Below are 23,097 nucleotides of genomic sequence, written 5' to 3' on the forward strand. Positions count from 1 at the left end.
ATGATTGTTGGTGCCAGACAGGGTGGTTTGAGTATCTCAGAAACTGCTGATCTCCTGGGACTTTCACAAACAGCGGTCTCTAGAGTTTACAGAGAGCGGTGCAAAAATAAAATGAAAATATCTAGTGAGTGGCAGTTCAATGGTTAAAAACACTTTGTGAATGAGAATTGTCAGAGAAGAAAAGTCAGACTGCTTCAGGCTGACGGGAAGTCACCAAATAACCACCCGATACAACAGTGGCATGCGGAAGAGGATCTCTGAATGCAGAACGACATGTTGAACCTTAAGTGGATGGGCTACAGCAGCAGAAGACCATGAACATACACTCAGTGGCCACTTTATTAGGTACAGTAGATAACAATTCAGCAAATTGAAAATGTTTTCTTTCATTTATGGTCAAACAGTTTATCAAAGCTTGCCAAAGAACTAAAGGTTTGAATGTCAGTTGAATTTCCTTTTATAATACATTCAACAAACAATTGCTTGATGTCTTAACAAGTGTCTCAGATTTATATCGTCTTCCAGTTAATTGAGCTGGTTAATTGGGACAGGCATTGATTTGGGAAAACTTAAAGAACGAAAGCTAAATGAAGAAAACTGCTGGGAAACCGGGACCGCTCCCGAACAGTCTATTACTAGCATCAATTGTGTGCACTTGCACGGCCATTAGACACAACACCATGCTCAGAGCGATCAGTTTTTAATTAACATCAATTGCATAAGTTTGTGTTCAGAAAGCAGTGATTTTTGTCACTGAGAGCAGGCGAGAAATAAACAGTAAGACAATTCAGAACTATTTTGCTCACTGAGGTTTCAAACATTCAGGCTTCAACAAGCTAGGAACTGTAATGAACTTAAAAGGTATCGGCTATCATCTTGAACATTACAGTGAAAATGAAGATTTAGGGGATGAAGTCATCTAAAGTATTTTATGAAGGAAGTCCATTATCTACACAAAGTGTCTGTGTTGATTTTGTTCATTTGCAGTCAATCAAAAGAACACAGCAGGTGAATTTCTCCATCGATAAACATAGGGAACTAATATACAATTTTATAGTACTGTAAGGGTATTTGTAGTGTTCTAATTTGCTCTGTAATTCATTTAAATACGTATACAAGATTGAAGTAAATTGCAGACCATGTAAAATTAGTCAGCTCCACTATGGGTCCAGCCTCTGTAGTATCCAAGAAGTCTTCAAGGAGTGGTGCTTTAGGAAGGACCTCCACCACCCAGGGCATACCCTCTTCTCACTGATACTGTCGGGAAGGAGCTACAGAACCCTGAAATACTCAGTGATCAAGAACAGCTTCTTCCCCTCTGCCATCCTATTTTTGAAGGGACATTGAACCCATGAACACTACCTCGCCACTTTTTTATTTGTTTTTTGCACGATTTATTTTAACTTAACTATTTAATAGACCTATATAAACTTAATGTAGAGAATTTTTTGTTCTCTGTATTTCTTTGTCATATATTGCATTGTACCACTGCAGTAACAAATTCCACAACATAAGCCGATGATATTAAACCTGCTTCTGATAAATTATTCATCAGTTAAATCATAGTTTGCCTTTTTTTATACCTTTTAACTATTTCCATGAAACTTTGGCTAACTGGGGCAGCCACTTGGGCCAAACTGTACTAGTCCTGATGTGTCCCAATTAAATAGGAATCCACTACATTTAAATTCAGCAGCCAATTTGCAATTACTGTCCTGTAAAACTCTGGTAATCTGTCAGACTCGGGATTTAGGTAGTGCTGGTGCCAGACTAATGAATATTCAGGACTATCGGATGCTGATTGTCTATCACCTCCTCAATTCACCCAGTTAGCTGTTAGCTGTTAGTAGAATAAGAAATTTTCACAGTAAATTTCGAGTGGACAGGTGGATAAGAATTGGGTTTATTATCACTGATATAGGTTATGAGATTTGTTGTTTTGTGGTAGCTGTACAGTGCAAATCATAAAAAACTACAAATTACCATATCAATAAATAAACAGATAAATAAAGAAAGAGACTGCAGAAGAGGATTAGCAAAATAGTGTTCATGGGTTCATGGACTGCTGAGAACTCTGATGGCCAAGGGAAGAAACTGTTCCTAAAATGTTGAGTGTGGGTTTTCAGGCTCCTGTACCTCCTCCCTCGTGGTAATAATGGGAAGAGGACACGTTCCAGAAGGTGAGGATCTTTAAGGATGGATGCTGCCTCCTTGTGGCACTACCCTTTGAAGGTGTGCTTGATGGTGGGGAAGACTGTGCCCGTGATGGAGGTAGCTGAGTGGCCGAGTCTACAGTCCTCTGAAGCTTCTTTTGATCCTGCTCATTGAAGCCTCCATCTCGGTCAGAATGCTACCCTCAGTACATGCACTGCGAGGAGTGTCGCTCAGTGTAGACCTGCATTGGAGCATCGGCCTCACGTTACTTGCATGTGCCCTTGTGTGGGATTGGTTTTTGCTAACTACTTCCTTTATTAAACAGACCCATTGATCTTCACTTCATTAATACGTGGATAGAGTCTTCCAGAGGTTCACCACCCCACCGTGTGAAGAAATTCCTGCATATCTCGTTTTTCCTTTATTCTCTGGAATTGGGGGAGATCTGACTGACACATACAATACAATGAGGGGTATAGATAGGCTTTTCCCACTGAGATTGGGTGGGACTACAACTAGAGGTCATAGGTTAAAGGTGGAAGGTGAAAAGTTTAAGGGCAACATGAGGAGGAACTTCTTCATTCAGAGGGTCATGAGAGTGTGGAACGATCTGCCAGCGCAGGGGGTGGATGTGGGTTCGATTTCAATGTGTAAGAGAAATTTGGATAAGTACATGGAGGGCTATGGTCCAAATGCAGATTGATGGAAGTAGGATAGGGTAATAGTTTGGCATGAAATAGATGGGCTGAAAGGCCTGTTTCTCTGCCGCTGTGTTCTTGACTCAATGACTCGTATTTGCTGATTTCTTTTGCACTACAATCTTCTCATTGTTCTGCTGTTTTGCACTTGTTGGTCAACCCCTGACTGGTAAGTCACTACACCACCAGCAGACAGCCAAATGAACAAGCTGGCAATCATCAGCCCTCCTATACTCCCCACCCAGGAGCTTGCCAACGGTGTAATGCATGGTCTAGCTCCAGAGCCAGTCAGTTGAATTCTCTCGTTCCAAACAAAACCAAACATAATTCAAAATGATTTAAAATGTTCACAACTTAAATAGAATTCTTGGGGCAAAAAGCAGAGTAGAGCCCATCACTCTGATTTATGAGCCAACATGAGTTCTGAACCAATGTCATACAACTAATTATAGTTCCCTCATCATTGTTTAAATAATACATTATCTATGCACTTACAACCATTTGGCTTTCAATTCTGTGTTCTCCTTCATCCATTCTCTCACAGCCTTATCATAATTACTGCTCGTCAGTGTTGTAGCGTGGATGAAATTACCGGAGAGACAGTCACCGGTAGATACAAAGCAGCTTCTTTATTCGACACAACAAAGTACAGCAGGCATCTCGAGACGCTTTCCGCCAAAAGGTCTGCTAGCTAAAATGTGGGCTCGATATTTATATGCTAAACACAAAGGCAATCGCTACTTTAAAGTTATAGTCAATGCTTAGACAATGCTTCCTTTTGAAACTACATACAAACATCATACCTTCGGATTTCATCCTTTCCTTCTGACGCCAACATGTCTGGGTTGGTATCCACAGTCTTTAAGAATGTAAGCCAAGTCTACAATACATTTATTTGGCATTTCCCGTGCTAACATAGAAGACAATTAATATTTATAATGTATAGGTGATACTGCCTTCAAAACTACAGCATCAGGCACCAGAAGCATCTGGTATTTACACCTTTTAGGAAGCCCATTGTGGTGGACTCAATCCACAGTCCTTTATCAAACAGATAAAATAGAAGTCTGGTGGCCAAAGTCATTTAAGTGTAAACAAATCATCTACCCAAAAAGAAATCCACTCTAACAGTCAGATCTTTCCATGCTCTGTTAGTCATGGTCAGATTGAGAACACCACTGGCGAGTCTTGGCTTTGAGGTCAGCCTCTCTGGCATTGTTGTTGCAGGAGTGACCTCTCTCTCCCTCACTGGAGACAGAGAGCCTGCCTGGAGGACCGAAGTGGTGGACTGTACTTTTGATGGGCTCTAGATCAAGGTCTCTTTAGAGGCTTTTGCTGTTGTTTGCATTGTGGAGGGGTGTTGGGGCATGGGGGGGGTGGTTGGTGCTTGTGCTGGAGCAAATGGAGTGGGGTTGATGCTTTTGTGAAGGTTGGGGGGGAGAGGAGAGAGGGTTTTCGATGTACTAGCATTTATTCTATGGGGGGCACTTGTTTTTGTGGATGTCTGTGAGGAGTAAGAATTTCAGGCTGTATATTGTATACATTCTCTGATATTAAAGGAACTGAAATGAAATGAGAACGCCCCTTCAATCCACAACAGTCCAAGAGAGCCTAGTGACATAGTGTCATGACAATAATCTTTCTCTCAATGGATCAAAGCAAAAGAGCTGATCATTGACTTCTGGAAGGTTGGGGAGGAGAGGTTGTGCATAGGCTCCTTTTACTTCAATGGTGCTGATGCTAAGAGGATTAAGGACTTCAAATTCACCATCACCAATCGCCAATAGGTCCCACCGTGTTGAGATCACGGCCAAGAAATCTCTCCAGCACCTCTACTTCCTCAGGAGGCTGAAGAAATTTGGCACATGCCCTCTGACCGCCACCAATTTTTATCAATGCACCATAAAAGCATTCTATTCAGATGCATCGCGGCTCGGTGTGGCAACTGACCGCAAGAGAGTTGTGGACACAGCCCGGCACATCACAGGTACCAGCCTCCCCCCTCTGTGGACTTTGTCTACACGTCTCGCTGCCTCAGTAAGACAACCAGCATACTCAAAGACCGTACCCAGTCCGGATGTCCTCTCTTCTCCACCCTCACAGGAGGCAGAAGCTACAAAAGCCTGAAAGCAAATACCGCCAGGCAGAAGAACCAATTCTATCACACCGTTATATTATTACTGAGCAATTGCTTAGTACGTTAAGAAATCACAGCCCAGTCATTGTGAACTTGCACTGTATTATCTATCTGTACTGCATGTCCTCTCTACTGCTTACACTGTATTCTGCACTCTGTTAATAGCTTTACAATTCATTCACCTCAATGCGCTGCTGGAATTAATTCATTGATCAACAATATGCAAGATGAGTTTTTAACTGTATCTCAGTACAGTTAAACAGTTTAGTGGGGAAAGGACATCCTGGACTTTACCAGTATGATTTTTATTAAGACTGCATCATTGTGTAGGAATAGCCAGGATAGTGCATGACCTGGAGGTGGTAGCATTGACCACTATCTTCTGGAGTTGTACAGGGCACATTTTCATAGAGCCAGAGAGCAAAACAGCAGGAAATCAGACCCTTCGATCCAGCTCATCCACGCTGACCCCAATTTGCGTACCCAAGTTAGTCCCATGTGCCTTCATTTGGTCCCTATTCCTCTAAAATATTCCTATCCATGTACCTGTGCAACTGTCTTTTAAATGGTGTAATTGTCCCCACCTCTACAACATCTTCTAGCAGCTCATTCCAGATACCCACCACCCAGTTTTTGAAAAAATAACCCTCAGGTTCCTTTTAAGTGTTTTCCCCTGTCATCTTAAAGCTATTCCTTCTAGTTTTAGACTCCCCTACCTTGGGAAAAAGCTTGTGACAATTCACCTCATCTAAGTATGTACCCTGGGATTTTATGTACTGCTATATGGTCATCCCTCAACCTCCTTCACCAGGGAAAAAGTCAGCCTTTCTTAGAACTCTAGTGCTGCAATTCAAGTAGCATCCGTGTGAATCTATGCTTCACCCTAACCCGCTTAATGACAGCCTTCCTATAGCTAGGTGACCAGAACTCCACCGAATGCTCCAAGTGTGCACTCACCAATATCTTGCACATTTGTAACACGACGTCATAACTCCTGTACTCAATTCCCTGGCTGATGAAGGCAAGAGTGGAAAATGCTTTCTTCACCACTCTGTCCACCTGTCTCACCACTTTCAGGGAACTATGTACATGTACACCTTGGTCTCTCTGTTCTACACCAGTCCCTGGAGCTCTGCCATTTGCTGTGTAACTCCTGACCTGGAATATCTTCCCAAAATGCAACACTCCTCACTTTCCTGGGTTAAGTTCGAAGATGGCGAGGCCCAGGTCCCAGTGTGCGGCCTAATCTGGTGTTCGGACGATTTAAATGCGGGACCAAGATAGACTGGACAGGCAATATGTCAGGACCGGAGGCGAGGACCAGGACGATTCCACCTGCTCTCTTCACGTCGCTGAGGCTGTGAGATGCTCCGGCTGCTGTACATTTCGTGTCTGCGAGCTTTGTGGTGATTTGCCCTGCTATATGACGAACTGAGACTGAGGCTTTAGGCCTACTCCAGCTGCACCAGGATTCGAGCCTATGGACTCAATCTGGTTCGGAATGCTGTTGCTTGCTTCTATTGTTCGTGTGGTTTGTGTTTTTTATTCTCTGCACATTGGGTGATGGACTTCTCTATTAATTGGGTTCTTTCTTGTCTGTAAGCAGACAAATCTCAAAGTTGTATAATTTCAAAGGTTCAGAGGTACAATTTAATGTCAGAGAAATGTATACAATATACATCCTGAAATGCCTTTTCTTCGCAACCATCCACAAAAACAGAGCAGTGCCCCAAAGAATGACAGTTAAATGTTAGAACCTCAAAGTCCCCCACAGCTCCCCTCCCTCCCGCGAAGTAAATGTACTTCAAATCTTTTGTTTGATCTCGATTCTGTTGTAACCTTGGAAAACTTTATTCTCTTTCCATTATACCACCAAATTTGGTATCATCCACAAATTCACTAAACAAGCCAACTAGATTCACATCCAAATCATTAATATAAAAGCACAACACACACAAAATGCTGGAGGTACTCAGCAGGTCAGGCAGCATCTATGGAGAGGAATAAGCATTCGAGACCCTCGTCAGGCCTGGAGAGGAAGGGAAGCAGATGTCAGAATAAGAAGCTGTGATGGGGTGAGGTGAAAGGTGACAAACACAATAAAGTCTTCAGATGCAGAAATCCAGAGCAACACACACAAAATGCTGGAGGTACTCAGCAGGTCAGGCCACATCTATGGAGACGAATAAACAGTCCAGCTATCAGGCCAAGACCCTTCACCAGGACTGAAATGGTAAGGAGAAGGGGAAGGGGGAGACTAGTTGAGGGAGACAGTGGAGATGGGCAGAGGAGGAGGGATGAAGTAAGAAGCTGGAAAGTGATAGGTGGAAAAGTTAAAGAGCTGAAAAAGAATGGAGAGTGGATTTTCAGCATCTGCAGAATCTCTTGTGTTTATCACTAATACACAATACATGAGTTTGCATTTGGTGCACGTGGACAATGGTTCAAGTTAAGGCCCAGGTCTGATTCAACATTTCCTTTCACACACCATAAATCTCTGCATTTCCTTTTAAAATTGATAGAAAACTACAATAAACACTCTGTGTCCACTTTAAAGTGAGAGTGAGAACGTGGAACAAGCTGCCAGCAGATGTGGTGAATACAGGTAGAGGATGTAACTCACAGCCAACAGGGACTATTTAGACAGTTGCCGATAACTGATTCATGACTGAAACCACAGTAAGGGCTCCTGAAAGCAGGTTTATACCCTGCAATGAGGGGAGAAAAATTACATCATTGAAATCCCGTGCCTTACTTCAAAACGATATCAGGGCATGCGATAGGGAAATTACTTGCTCATTTCTCCCAGGGACTTGTGTTCCTACTTTATACAGCCTTGTAGATTATACACTCAGTGTATAATAAAGTGTAAACACAAAATAATCTGCAGATGCTGTTGTCAAAGGAACACTCACAATGCGCTGGAGGAACTCAGCAGGTCAGTCAGCATCAGTCGACGTTTCGGGCCGAAACACTTCGTCAGGACTGAAGGAAGAACTCTGGGGAGGGTTTGAAGAATGCTGGTAGTTGAAAAAAACAGTAATTTTAAAGACAAAGGGGTGGGGGAGGGGAAGCAGGGAGATGATTGGCAGGAGAACAATGCACAGTAGTAGAAGGAGGCGGAACAGTGAGGGAGGTGATGTGAAATAGGGATAGAGGAAGGGAGGGGGAGGGAATTACCAGAAGTTGGAGAATTCTATGTTCATACCATTCTATGTTCGCCAACTTCCAGTAATTCCTTCCCCCTCCCTCCTCTATCCCTATTTCACATCACCTCCCTCATAGTTCCGCCTCCTTCTACTACAGCGCATTGTTCTCCTGCCAATCACCTCCCTGCTTCCCCTCCCCCACCCCTTTCTCTTTAAAATTACTGTTTTTTTCAACTACCAGCATTCTTCAAACCCTCCCCAGAGTTCTTCCTTTCAGTCCTGACGAAGGGTTTCGGCCCGAAACGTCGACTGATGCTGACTGACCTGCTGAGTTCCTCCAGCGCATTGTGAGTATAATAAAGTGGCCTCCTGTACCTAATAAAGTGGCCTCTGAGTATATGCTCATGATCTTCTGCTGCTGTAGCCCATCCACTTCAATCTGTTATGCGTCCAGAGATGTCTTCTACACAGCACTGTTGTAACATGTGGTTATTTGAGTTACTATATTTTCCCTGTCAGCTTGAACCAGTCTGGCCATTCTCCTCTGACCTCTCTCATTAACAAGGCGCTTCCGCCCACAGAATGGCCACCACAGAATGTTTATTGTTTTTCTCATCATCCTCTGTGCTGCCGCGTGATTGGCTGATTAGATACTTGTATTAGCAAGCAGGTGCACAGATGTACCTAATAAAGTGGCCACTGAGTGAATGCACTGAATATAAAGAAGTATAAAGCTCAGATGAATGTGGCTTTACCGTCAGCTGTGTAAGTTGACTGCTGTACTGTCTTTCCCCATGCATTGATTAGCTTTTCCATTGAAAAAGGAGTCGTTTATAGTCATCAATAACCTACCAGCACATGTGGGGAGGACGGATCATCAAATGGAAACCCAAGGAGGGCATGGAGACTCCAGACAAGTAACGCCTGAGGTCGGAGCTGAACGAGTGCGTGGAGTGATTCTCCACTTCACCAGCAGCATGTCTCCCCTTATCAACTCAGAAACAGGCCAGGTTTAACATCACCGGCACACCTTGTGAAATTTGTCTTTGTGGTGACGGTACAATCAATACATAATAATAGAGAAAAAACTGTCAATTATATATATATATATAGTAGTTAAATGAAATAAGTAGTGCAAAAACTGAAACAAAAAAGTAGTGCGATAGTGTTTGTGGGTTCAGTGTCCATTCATGAATCGGATGGCAGAGGGGAAGAAGCTGTTCCTGAATCACTATGTGCATGCCTTCAGGCTTCTGTACCTCCTTCCATATGGTAGCAATGAGAAGAGGGCATGATCTGGGTGATGGAGGTCCTTAATGATGAACGCCACCTTTTTGAGACATCGCTCCTTGAAGCTGTCTTGGATACTGCGGAGGCTCATGCCCGTGATGGAGCTGACTAAGTTTACAACTCTCTGCAGCTCATTTTGATCCTGTGCAGTAGTTTCCAACCACCATCCCCGCCCCTTGCCAGATAATGATGAAGCCAGTTAGAATTCTTTCCACAGTACATCTGTAGAAATTTGCAGTGTCTTTGGTGATACACTAAATCTATGCAATCTCTTAGTGAAATATAGTCACTGTCATGCCTTATCTATAGCTGTATCAATATGTGTGGTCCAGGATAGATCCTCCCAGATACTGACACCCAGAATTTGAAATTGCTCACTTTGCGGACTGGTGTGTGTTCCTTCATCTTATCCTTTCTGAAGTCCACAATCAATTTTTTTGGTCTCACTGACGTTGAGTGCAGGATTATTGCTGCAACACCACTAACCCAGCTGACCTATCTCGCTCCTGGACTTATCACCATCTGAAATTCTGCCAACAATAGTTGTATTGTCAGCACATTTACAGATAGCATTTGAGCTGTGCTTAGTCACACAGTCATGGGTGTAGAGAGAGTAGAGCAGTGGGCTAAGCACACATCCTCAAGGTGCATCTCCATCAATGAAGAGACTTTGCTCAAGAGATTGGAAGTACTTTAGTATCATTTTGTTATTTAACCACTAAAGTCCGGGAAGAATCATGAGTTCCACAAACTGATTATTCTCCTGAATCTGAGTGAATGATTGATAAAATTATACAAAGATACTCAGAGCCTCCTCACCAAAATTACAACTCAACCATCACTAGCGAAACAATTTTTGATCATCTCTGGTCAGTTGACTATTCTTGCTGTGCAGAAATTAGAGTTAAACCATATAACCATTACAGTATGGAAACAGGCCATCTCGGCCCTTCTTGTCCGTGCTGAACTCTTACTCTCACCTAGTCCCACTGACCTGCACACAACCCATAACCCTCCATTCCTTTCCTGTCCATATAGCTGTGCAATTTAACTTTAAACAACAACATCAAACCTGTCTCAACCAATTCTGCTGGAAGCTCATTTCACACAGCTACCAGTCTTCACTCTCCAGGGCACAGGCCTGGGTAAGGTTGTATGGAAGACCAGCAGTTGCCCATGCTACAAGTCTCCCCTCTCCATGACACCGATGTTGTCCAAGGGAAGGGCTTTAGGACCCAGACAGCTTGGCACCAGTGTCGTCGCAGAGCAATGTGTGATTAAGTGCCTCGCTCAAGGACAGAATACATGTTGCCTCGGCTGGGGCTCAAACTCACGACCTTCAGGTCGCTAGTCCAATGCCTTAACCACTTGGCCACATGCCCACAACACACAGCTACCACTCTCTGAGTAAAGAAGTTCCCCCTTATGTTACCCCTAAACTTTTGCCCTTTAACTCTCAACTCATGTCCTCTTGTTTCAATGTCCCCATTATCAATGGAAAAAGCCTATCCATGTCAAATCTATCTATCCCCCTCATAATTTTAAATACCTCTATCAAGTCCCCCCTCAACCTTCTACGTTCCAAAGGGCCCAACTTGTTCAACCTTTCTCTGTAACTTAGGTGATGAAACCCAGGTAACATTCTAGTAAATCTTCTCTATACTCTCTCTATTTTGTTGACATCTTTCCTATAATTCAGTGACCAGAACTGTACACAATACTCCAAATTTGGCCTCACCAATGCCTTGTATAATTTCAGCATTACATCCCAACTCCTATACTCAATACTCTGATTTATAAAGGCCAGTATACCAAAAGCTTTCTTCACCACCCTATCCACATGAGATTCCACCTTCAGGGAACTATGCACCATTGTTCCTAGATCCCTTTGTTCTACTGTATTCTTCAATGCCCTACCATTTACCATGTATGTCCTATTTTGATTAGTCCTACCAAAATGTAGCACCTCACTTTTATTAGCATTAAACTCCATCTGCCATCTTTCAGCCCACTCTTCTAACTGGCCTAAATCTCTCTGCAAGCTTTGAAAACCCACTTCATTATCCACAACTCCACCTATCTTTGTATCATCTGCATACTTACTCATCCAATTTACCACCCCATCATCCAGATCATTAATGTATATGACAAATAACACTGGACCCAGTACAGATCCCCGAGGCACACCACTAGTCACCGGCCTCCAACCTGACAAACAGTTATCCACCACCACTCTCTGGTGTCTCCCATCCAGCCACCGCTGAATCTATTTCACTACTTCAATATTAATACCTAACGATTGAACCTTCCTAGCCAACCTTCCATATGGGACCTTGTCAAAGGCCTTACTGAAGTCCATATAGACAACATCCACCGCTTTACCCTCATCAACTTTCCTAGTAATCTCTTCAAAAAATTCAATAAGATTTGTCAAACATGACCTTCCACACACAAATCCATGTTGACTGTTCCTAATCAGAGCCTGTCTATCCAGATAATTATATATACCATCTCTAAGAATACTTTCCATCAATTTCCCCACCACTGATGTCAAACTCACAGGTCGATAATTGCTAGGTTTACTCTTAGAACTCTTTTTAAACAATGGAACAACATGAGCAATATGCCAATCGTCCAGCACCATCCCTGTTTCTAATAACATTTGAAATATTTCTGTCAGAGCCCCTGCTATTTCCACAATAACTTCCCTCAAGATCCTAGGGAATATCCTGTCAGGACCTGGAGACTTATCCACTTTTATATTCCTTAAAAGCGCCAGTACTTCCTCTTCTTTAATCATCATAGTTTCCATAACTTCCCTACCTGTTTCCCTTATCTTACACAATTCAATATCCTTCTCCTTAGTGAATACTGAAGAAAAGAAATTGTTCAGAATCTCCCCCCATCTCTTTTGGCTCCACACATAGCTGTCCACTCTGATTCTCTAAGGGACCAATTTTATCCCTCACTATCCTTTTGCTATTAATATAACTGTAGAAACCCTTTGGATTTATTTTCACCTTACTTGCCAAAGCAATCTCATATCTTCTTTTAGCTTTTCTAATTTCTTTCTTAAGATTCTTTTTACATTCTTTATATTCCTTGAGCATCTCATTTACTCCATGCTGCCTATATTTATTGCAGATATCTCTCTTTTTCCAAACTAACTTTCCAATGTCCCTTGAAAACAATGGCTCTCTCAAACTTTTAACTTTTCCTTTCAACCTAACAGGAACGTAAAGATTCTGTACTCTCAAAATTTCACCTTTAAGTGACCTCCATTTCTCTATTACATTCTTCCCATAAAACAAATTGTCCCAATCCACTCCTTCTAAATCCTTTCGCATCTCCTCAAAGTTAGCCTTTCTCCAATCAAAAATCTCAACCCTGGGTCCAGACCTATCCTTCTCCATAATTATATTGAAACTAATAGCATTGTGATCACTGGACCTGAAGTGCTCCCCAACACAAACTTCCGTCACCTGACCTATCTCATTCCCTAACAGGAGATCTAAGACTGCCCCTTCTCTAGTTGGTATCTCTATGTATTGCTGCAAAAAACTATCCTGCACACATTTTACAAACTCCAAACCTTCCTGCCCTTTTACAGTATGGGCTTCCCAGTCTATGTGTGGAAAATTAAAATCTCTCACAGTCACAACCATGTGCTTACTAGAAATATCTGCTATCTCCTTACAAATTTGCTCCTCCAATTTTCACTCCCCCATTTGGTGGTCTATAATACACCCCCCATAAGTGTTACTACACCTTTCCCATTCCTCAATTCCACCCAAATAGCCTCCCTAGATGAGCCCTCTAATCTATCCTGCCAGAGCACCGCTGTAATATTTTCTCTGACAAGCAATGCAACACCTCCCCCTCTTGTCCCTCCGATTCCATCACTCCTGAAGCAATTAAATCCAGGAATATTTAGTTGCCAATCACACCCCTCCTGTAACCATGTTTCACTAATAGCTACCACATCATACTTCCAGGTATCAATCCATGCTGTAAGCTCTTTCACCTTTCTTATAATGTTTCTAGCATTACAATAAATGCATTTAAGAAATTTGCTACCTCTTACTCTCTGTTTATCACTAACGGTGCAAACAACTTTACTATTTTCTTTTTCTTCCTTCTTCCCTACATCTGTTCCTACACTCTTGTTCCCCTCCCCCCTTGTATCTAGTTTAAATCCACCGCAGCCTCCCTAGCAAACCTACCTGCAAGAATATTTGTCCCCCTCCAGTTCAGATGTAAACCGTCCCTCCGGAACAGGTCCCACCTTCCCTGGAAAACTGCCCAATTATCTATAAATCTGAAGCCCTCCCTCCTGCACCATGTCTTCAGCCACGTGTTGATCTGCGCTATCTTACTATTTCTAAACCTGCCTGCATGTGACACTGGTAGCAATCCTGAGATTGCTATCCTGGAGGTCCTGTCCTTTAACTTGGCTCCTAACTCCCTAAACTCACCTTTCAGGACCTCCTCACTCTTCCTACCCATGTCATTGGTCCCTACATGGACCTATAGAGTCATAAAACACTACAGCACGGAAACAGGACATTCAGCCATCTAGCCCATGCCAAATGATTATTCTACCTTGTCCCATTGACCTGCACACAGATTATAGCCCTGCATAGACCTCCCATCCATATACCTATCCAAATATCTCTTAAATATTGAAATTGAATCTGCATCCACCATAACAGGTCATTCCACACTCTCACTACCCTTTGAATGAAGAAGTTCTCACTCACGTTCCCCTTAAACACTTCACCTTTCACCCTTAACCCATGATTTCTATTTGTAGTCTCACCCAACCTCATCGGAAAATGCCTGTTTGCATTTACCCTATCTCTAGCCCCCATAATTTTGTAAACCCCTATCAAAACTCCTGTCACTCTCCTACGCTCCAGGGAATAAAGTCCTAACTTGTTCAACTTTTCCCAGTATCTCAGGTCCTCAGATCCGGCCACATCCTTGTAAATTTTCTCTGCAATCCTTCAATCTTATTGACAAAAATAAAAAATAAAAATTGGCTGTCATTTTTAACTCGCAGTGAAAGCAGTTCATTGCCTGTGGGGTGCCTCGTGATGTCCCGAAACTGCAAATGCAAGTTTATAAAGCTGTCTGTTATTGGAAATCTGTTCTGACGTATGTTCCCATAATAATTTTCTTCAGTTCATTTAACATAAAGTTCAGGCAGACTGGAAAAAGAAATGAAACTAAGAATTAAAATCAAGTGCCCTACAGTAGCCTTACATTTAATCAGAAATGGCAGGACAGGTAATGATAGTTTCAACCCTCTGACACACAAATACTTCCAATTATATTGCAGTCACAGCTACTCTTGAAAAAAAGAACTTAACTTTTCCTCCTTGAACTTTTTTTTGGGCAAATACTCCCTAGCAGCTGGCTAAAACTGACACCAGAGGAATTAATCAGCTCCCGGAGAACACTATGACCTGTTACTGTCCGTGAACAGAGAGCAACGAGCAAGTGTGCTGCCTGTATGTCTGGTCTGGTCTGGTCCTCCTTATCCACAGCACAACATGGATTTCTTCCTGTTATTTCTTCATCCGCAGTTCTAAGAACAGGATTAGCATTATTCAAGTCTGCCGACACTTTAAGGGAAACACCAAAGAGAGAGATTTCCCTGCATTGGTAAAATATGGTCAAATCAATTTCTCTCCCTTCTGATGCTGCCTGACATGTTGTACACATGATAACATAGAATGAGGCTGTTCAACCCCTACCCTGGCAGTACTATTCTCCTCTCCTTATTTCCCCAAACCCCTGTCCTCTCTATCTCACACACCCACACGCACGCGCACGCACACACACACGCACACACGTCAATTCCCTTGGATTTGCTTTTGTTATTTTCCTTCACTAAAAGGTAATTTACAGATTTACAGTCACCAACTAACCTGTCGTTGAGATGATGAGTTGTTAATTAGTAAGGGTGTCAAAGGTTATGGGGAGAGGGCAGGAGACTGGGGTGGAGAGGGATAATAAATCAGCCATGCTCGAAAGGCAGAACAGACTTGATGGGCCAAACGGCCTAATCATGCTGCTGTGTCTTATGGTCATGCTGTATGTGGCAGGAAACCAGACCAACCAGGGAGAGCCCATGTAGTCACAAGAAGAACTTGCAAACTCCACACAGATAACACCCAAGGTCAGGATTAATCCTGACCCATTGAGGAAGTGAGAAAACACCTGTAATAACTTTGCCATAGTGCTTAGCCTTTACCAGATGAATACTGAATCCTTTGGCATCAAATGGTCCTGTGGTGTGTTGGAAGTAGTTCTTCTCAGGGAATGAGGATGACATTCAAAGTTTGCTTTGAAGTTTACTATTCATCCTTGGAGCTCTACTCTTAAACTTAGTTTATTAGATGTGAATCGCTCGATAATCCTGAGCCAATCTGTTGGCTCAGCATCCATCACAAATGGAAATAGACATCTGGAGTCATCAAAGTTCACAGGGCAAGGGGGAATTACCATTGAATTCATCACGTCAACAGTGGCCTTAATGAACTTTTGTTCTGTAGTAATACTGTGTTAAACATACAGTCTGTATTTAGTTTTAATTTCATCTATAATCCACCCTGTGTGGTATGAAATGGAAGATTAGGTCGCAGAATATAAACTCTCCCTTGGTAATGAACGTTTCCACTTTTATGGACACCTATAAGTTGTTTTGTTTCAATAAGTTGGTAACTGTAGCTGCACACAGTAGGACGATAACTAAACGTAGACAGAATGAGTCTGAGAGTCATGTTTATAAAATTCTGGTGGACGCATCTGAGGTATTGCATTCAATTTTGTAGACTCCATTAAAAGAAAAAAGTGGAGGCTGTGGAGGGGCTTCAGAGGAGGTTTACCAGGGTGATGCATGGATGAGAAGGCATGTGTTATAAGGAGAGGTTAACAAATTAGTGTTGCTGCTCATAAAGAAATGCTGCCTGTTGGCACATTCCAGGCTGAGGACACACTGAAGCTTGATGCAGCCATCACAAGGTCTCATTGGGGAAGGACCACAGAATACAGACCCTTCACTGCTGGACAGTGAGGGCCACGTTGGAGAATGACCACAGTACACGGACCATTCACTACTAGACAGTGAGGGCCACATTGGAAGCCCCTCAATTCTGTAGTAGCGTACCACCCCAAGAAGGCCACATGAGTTGCAATAGTCTTATTGATTTTAACAAATGTAATGGAACTCTACTTCAAACATTGTCTATGAAAGGTATTGCATGGTTCATTCTTGTAAGTATTTTGTTATTATGAACAAAGTTTAATTTTGAAATTTTAAAAACTAGAGTTGTTTTCTCAGAACCCTACTATGGATGGTCTCAAGCCTAGCTATAAAAAGAGGAGAGTTGGGCATGGGGCTAGTAACCGCTCCCATAAAAAGCCAGGGTTACAGAAACATCAACAGAATCTCCAGGGACCGTATCCTTGACAGAGGAAGGATCTTCAATGGGCTACACCTGGGAACAACATGAAAGACTGGACAAGGACAGGAGACTCTGGCGAGCCATTGTCGGTGGCCCATGCCCACTAAGTAGTTCTCTTTGGAGCTGCAGAGGCTGAGGAGAGACCTGATAGAAGTTTATACAATTTTCAGAGGTATAGACAACCTGCGACTTTCTCCCAAGGTCAAAATCTCTAAACTAGTGGGCATGCATTTAAGATGAGAAGAAGTTATTACAGAGAGAGAGAGGCAGGTGAATGGAATTTACTGCCAGGGTTGGTGGAGGAGACAGATAGATAGAGGTGCTTAAGATGATCTTAGACAGGAACAAGAATATGGAGAAAGGGAGGGATATGAAACATACAGACAGAGGGGATTAGCTGTCATTAGTATAATTATTTTGGCACAACACTGTGGGCTGAGAAGTCTGCTCCCAAACTACGCTTTGTGTTCCAGAGGAAACTAGTCCTGCCATTCATATGAATGAACATATGTATGCACATCAGAGCCTTGAACATATGAGTATTTTAGAACCTTGTCTGCATGTGGGAGTGCCTGTAAATCAAGTACTCCTAGCCTGGGGGGTGGGGGATGGACGATTGCTACATCACAGTTCCAATGAACCAAGTTTAATCATCATTTCTGATGCTGTAAATGTAGAGTCTGCAAGCTCGGCCTGTGGGCTATCCTCAAATGCTCCGGTTTGCTTGCATATCCCCAGAAGAACTGGTCATGGAGTCGCCCCAGGTACTGGTCCAGTTTCTGGCCCCCAGACAATGTCATGCCACCACCATCTGCTCATTAATACGTTTGATGGAATCCTGTGCAAATTTCAACGCTACTCCCTCCTCTCCTGAATATCATCCCTTTCCTTTCCTCACTTGAGCCCAGTAAATGAAAAGAAACACTGAGATGTCAGGGAGCGAGACATTTCCAACACCATTGGCAGCATTAAGGTCAAGGATGCCCACCATGCCCTCTTCTCACGGCAGAGGTCCCACCCCACAACGTGGGCAGCACGATAGCGTAACTGTCGATGTATTGCTTCCTAGCACCAGCTGTAAGATTGGGGTTAGATTCCTACTGCTGTCCATCCATCTCCCTGTGACTGCGTGGGTTTCCTCCCCCCATACCAAAGATGTACTCTTAGGGTTAGTGAGCTGTGGGCAAGCTACGTTGTTGCCAGACGCGTGGCAGCACCCGCAGGCTGCCCACCACGTCCTTGATGATTTAATTTGACGCAAAAAAAACGCCTTTCACTGAATGTTTCACTGCAAACTAATCTAATCGTAATCCAGGAGGTTCAGGAAATGCTACGTTCTTACAGCCACCAAATTCCTGAACCAACCAGATCCTACCTCTGCAGCACCAGGGATCACCTCTTGCACTCTCATGCACTCTCTGGTTACTTCTATACTTCTGCACCAAAGTCTTGCTTTTGCACAGTCTCTTAATCTCTCCTCAGTGTCTGGTATAATTTGCAGGATAGTCTGTGTGTCATCTGTACCTACATTCCCTGCATGCTGCTTTAAGTGAGATTTTCATTGTACCTGTGCCTCACTGTAACTGTGTACACGACGAGAAAACTCAATTTGATAGCCTGAGTACCTGTACCCAGATTCTGACTTTGCTTCCACGTTATTTATGTGGTCAGTGGTGACCCCAGACTGTTAACTGGGAGCAGATACTTACTAATGCTCACACGAGGAAATCTGCAGCTGCTGGAAATTCAAGCAACACACATCAATGTTGCTGGTGAACGCAGCAGGCCAGGCAGCATCTCTAGGAAGAGGTACAGTCGACGTTTCAGGCCGAGATCCTTCGTCAGGACTAACTGAAGGAAGAGCTAGTAAGAGATTTGGAAGTGGGAGGGGGAAGGGGAGATCCAAAATGATAGGAGAAGACAGGAGGGGGAGGGATGGAGCCAAGAGCTGGACAGGTGATTGGCAAAAGGGATATGAGAGGATCATGGGACAGGAGGCCCAGGGAGAAGAAAAAGGGGGAGGGGCGTAAAAACCCAGATGATGGGCAAGGGGTATAGTCAGAGGGACAGAGGGAGAAAAAGGAGAGTGAGAGAAAGAATGTGTGTATAGAAATAAATAATGGATGGGGTTCGAGGGGGAGGTGGGGCACTAGCGGAAGTTAGAGAAGTCGATGTTCATGCCATCAGGTTGGAGGCTTCCCAGACGGAATATAAGGTGTTGTTCCTCCAGCCTGAGTGTGGGTTCACCTTTACAGTAGAGGAGGCCATGGATAGACATGTCAGAATGGGAATGGGATGTGGAATTAAAATGTGTGGCCACTGGGAGATCCTGCTTTCTCTGGCGGACAGAGCGTAGGTGTTCAGCGAGACGATCTCCCAGTCTGCGTCGGGTCTCGCCAATATATATTAATGCTGTTAAATTACTTACTTACCACCCAGTACACCGCTGGCACTTAGGGCAATACTGAAGGTCCTCCAGCTCTGGTGGTATTCAGGGCTTCATTCATCATGTCAGGGTTTCACTCCTGTCAGCCATGTAAGTCTCAGATGGAGGCTCAGGAATACCATCGCACCCAGGCGTAGAAGGATTCTTCTTTCCTGTTATCATAACAATTTTGTTTTACCAGTCAGAGTTATTAGCCCTGAACTAAACCCCCGAAACCGGCGGACTACTCTTAGTCTGACCTCTACCCTTTGATCTATTCAGCAGGGGTGACCCTACCATGAGCCAAAGCATAAAGCCCTGACTCCAGCCAGCATAGCTCTCCGGGTCATCGAGGCACGCAAGCCTCCAAACCCTATGGCTGGGTTGTGGTCCTCTTGGAGGGTGGTGTTACATGTGCACAGGGCAAGAACTACAATGCAGGATTAAACGTTTCTACTGAGTAATGGTAGCCATGGTACATGCTGGGTATCTTACAGTACGGGAGCAACGAACCATTTCCACCAAGACAGAAACAGGCGCGTTCAAAAAGACAGGACCGCCTGCACATAGGAGGCTCGATGGATTCACTGCGCCATCAACCAGCCCACCTGTGCACTTGTCACATTCTGACAATCGATCTGATATGGTTCAGGTGGTGATGCCACTAAATGTTAAGCTGAGATGACTGGACAGTTCCTTGTTGAAGGGGCTCATTACTCGGATGTTATGTTGCGCACACATTACTTTTCAAGCTGTGCCTGAATGTTTCAAACTCAACTTGACCCAAAGTTCTGCAGGTAACCAGTCAACGCCATACTAATGGGGTTGCCTGGTTGCCAGCACATTGCTATCTGAAGGAGACTGCAGCACACAATTTGGCTAATTTATTTCCTGCATTTCAACAGTGAGCATACTACAAAAGAATTTTATTAGCAGTAAAGAGTTTAGAGTGTTCTAGAAATGTGCAAAGTGCTGTCAGGATAAATATTTTTGCCAAATGTTGGTCATGACAGCACCAAATTAAGGCATTGTAAAACTTTTGCATGTATGGAATCCTCCCCTTGCCTTCTCTATATATGTTCTACTGGTTTGTACAAGTGGGTGTTTATTTCCACAGACTCTAATAATACCATTGGGTTGTTGGAAATTATTACGCACAAATTATCTTAATCCTAAATAACAGGATTAGAGTTTTCATCTGAGAGATTCAGCAAAGGCCCACTTGTAAATCTCCAAATCCCTCTTGTTTAGATGAGAGACAAGACATATGCACAGCATTCCTAATCAAGGCCATGGTCGATGTGTGGGTCTGGCACCAGACTGACTTAAAAAACATCTACGTGCTGGAAGATCAGACATGTGTTACTGGAAGGATTTTGAGACAGAGACAACAAAGGAAAGGCCGATTTAATTTCTGTGACTTTGATGCCAAAAGGCTTTCACAATCAATGAAATACTTTTGAAGTGTTATCACTATTGTAATATAGAAAGTCATCAACCAAGGCACTGAGTGAAGGACAATGTGATAGTAAGCAGATAATCTAGTAGATATTGGGCAGGACACCAGGGAGAGTTTCCTTGCCTTACAAGGTCATGCCATTTATGTCCACCTGAGTGACCAAAAAGGCTTCAATTTCCACCAAAAGACGGTATCTCCAAAAGTGCAGCAATTCCTCAAAACTGTAACCTGGGATTTTCGCATTCAGGGTGGGGTTTGAACCCACAATCTGTTGGTACAGGCGCAGCCCACAAACATGAGTGTGAAGCTCTCGGGATAAGTGTTGGGATTGGGGCCAAAATACTGGGACGCTTGAGACCAAAGTGCATGCGAGTGTGCACGTTACAGCAAGGCAAGAGTTAACATAATGTCCAGGCAAGGATAGAGTGCAAGAAAGTACTTTGAAGGGCATAGCTTCCCTTTGCATAACACATCAGCAGAGCCATCTTACTAACTGCAGACGAGATAAGAATTCAGCAGCAGGATGCAAAACAGACACAAACCAATTAAGGGATAATTACTTTACTAACTTCAAAGCAATATCGGTCGTCAGCTATTGACTTTTAACACCTGTATTACGAATGGTGATTGTTCTTGCAAGTACGGGATTCAAATGTACACAGTTGGTCAGTATCAGTCACTACCAGTCAATTCTCTGGTCAGTATGGCGACGGGGCCACGCTGTTCTCCTGATGCACAAGTAACGTAAAGTGTGGTTGAGGAATGAGTACATCCAGTGATTTGGCAATGACACAGGTCACTGGTCATCTAAGAACGGGAGAAGCTGAGCACATCCCTGCTAGCATCACAGCCAAGAAGGAGGCTAAAGAAAGTCAACATTTCTTGACAACTCTGACCAATTTTTATTCATGCACCATAGAAAACAATCTGTTTGGATGCATAACAGCTTGCTATGGCAACTGCTCTGCCTGTGGCGGCAAGAAACTGCAGAGAGTTGTGGACACAGCTCAGCTCATCACAGAAACCAGCCTCCCTTCCGTGGATTCTGTCTACATTTCTCACTGCTTCGGTAAAGCAGCCGGCATAATCAAAGTCTCCCACCCACCCCGGACATTCTCCCTTTACCCCCCATCCCATCGGGCGGAAGGTACAAAAGCCTGAAAGCACACTCCACCAGGCTCAATGGGAGCTTCACCCCTCTGTTATTAGACTCTTGTACAACAAGGTGGGCTCCTGACCTCACAATCTACCTCATTATGATCGTGCACTTTATCATTTACCTGCACTGCACTCTTTCAGTGGCCTTAACACTTTATTCTGCATTGTTATTGCTTTACCTTGCTCTACCTCAATGCATTGTGCAATGATCTGATCTGTTTGAACAGTATGCAAAACAAGATTATCACTGTTTCTCAGTGCATGTGACAATAATAACCCAATATCAATATCTTCATCTAAAGCAAAAAAAATGAGATAGGAACATGTTTGTCATTCCCCTCTTCACAGGACCCCACCCCACATGAAGTGGGGTCAATAGAATTCTGTTGAACACAATGCTTTTCCATTCAGAATGGCTGATGGGATTACCAGGCTGTGGGATTTTGACGAACCTATTCAAAGGTCGTTTCAGATGGTCATGAGAAAACAGCAAGAGAGAGATTTAATGGGAGCTTGAACTGGAACGCGGTCAGTTTACTAATCCTGGGGACATATGATTCCATGAACTAAAGTACTTCTAGCCATTGCAAGTCTCAAAGGCATTATCTTCAGTACCTGTGACAACTCTCTCCCACCCCAACGCTGCCTCCAACTGCTCCTCTGTCAACTTGATGCAAGATAAATCCAGACTAATATTAGGCCTGTGTTCATATTTGACATGAGTGAGTCTTTGTTATGGAGTCAAGAGATATAGTCAGAGGCTATACAGTCAACAGAAGAAGAACAGTGGATTCCAGTTAATTGGGACACTTCAGGACCAGTACATTCTGGCCCAATTCAGTGGCTACCCCAAATAGTGAAAAATTCATGGAAATAGTTAAAATGGTATAAAACACGCAAATTCCCATTTAACTAAGTAACAAATTATGCATTTAAATGAAATACCAAACAAATTAGAACACTACCAACACTACTACAGTACTATCAGACTGCATATACTTCCTAATTGTTATCAACAAAGGAATTCATCCAGTGTATGCTACTGTGTTCTGTTGATTGACAATAATGAACAACATCAGTGCAGACACCTATTGTAGATAATGGACTACCTTGGTACAATGTTTTTAGTACTATCTTTTTCAGGCATTGCCGGTT

The 23,097-nt window shown here is 43.3% G+C and overlaps 1 long non-coding RNA gene across 1 annotated transcript in view; it reads right to left on the reverse strand.

Moving 5' to 3' along the window:
* Positions 1-19,363, reverse strand: part of LOC134339360 (uncharacterized) — an 80,778-nt gene extending 61,415 nt beyond the window's left edge. Inside the window, exon 1 of the long non-coding RNA XR_010016382.1 lies at positions 19,333-19,363. This is a non-coding gene — a long non-coding RNA (uncharacterized LOC134339360). The remainder of the gene's footprint in view (positions 1-19,332) is intronic.
* Positions 19,364-23,097: the final 3,734 nt, after the last annotated feature.

Source organism: Mobula hypostoma, chromosome 29 (genome assembly GCF_963921235.1).
Source record: "Mobula hypostoma chromosome 29, sMobHyp1.1, whole genome shotgun sequence".
Lineage (NCBI taxonomy): Eukaryota > Metazoa > Chordata > Chondrichthyes > Myliobatiformes > Myliobatidae > Mobula > Mobula hypostoma.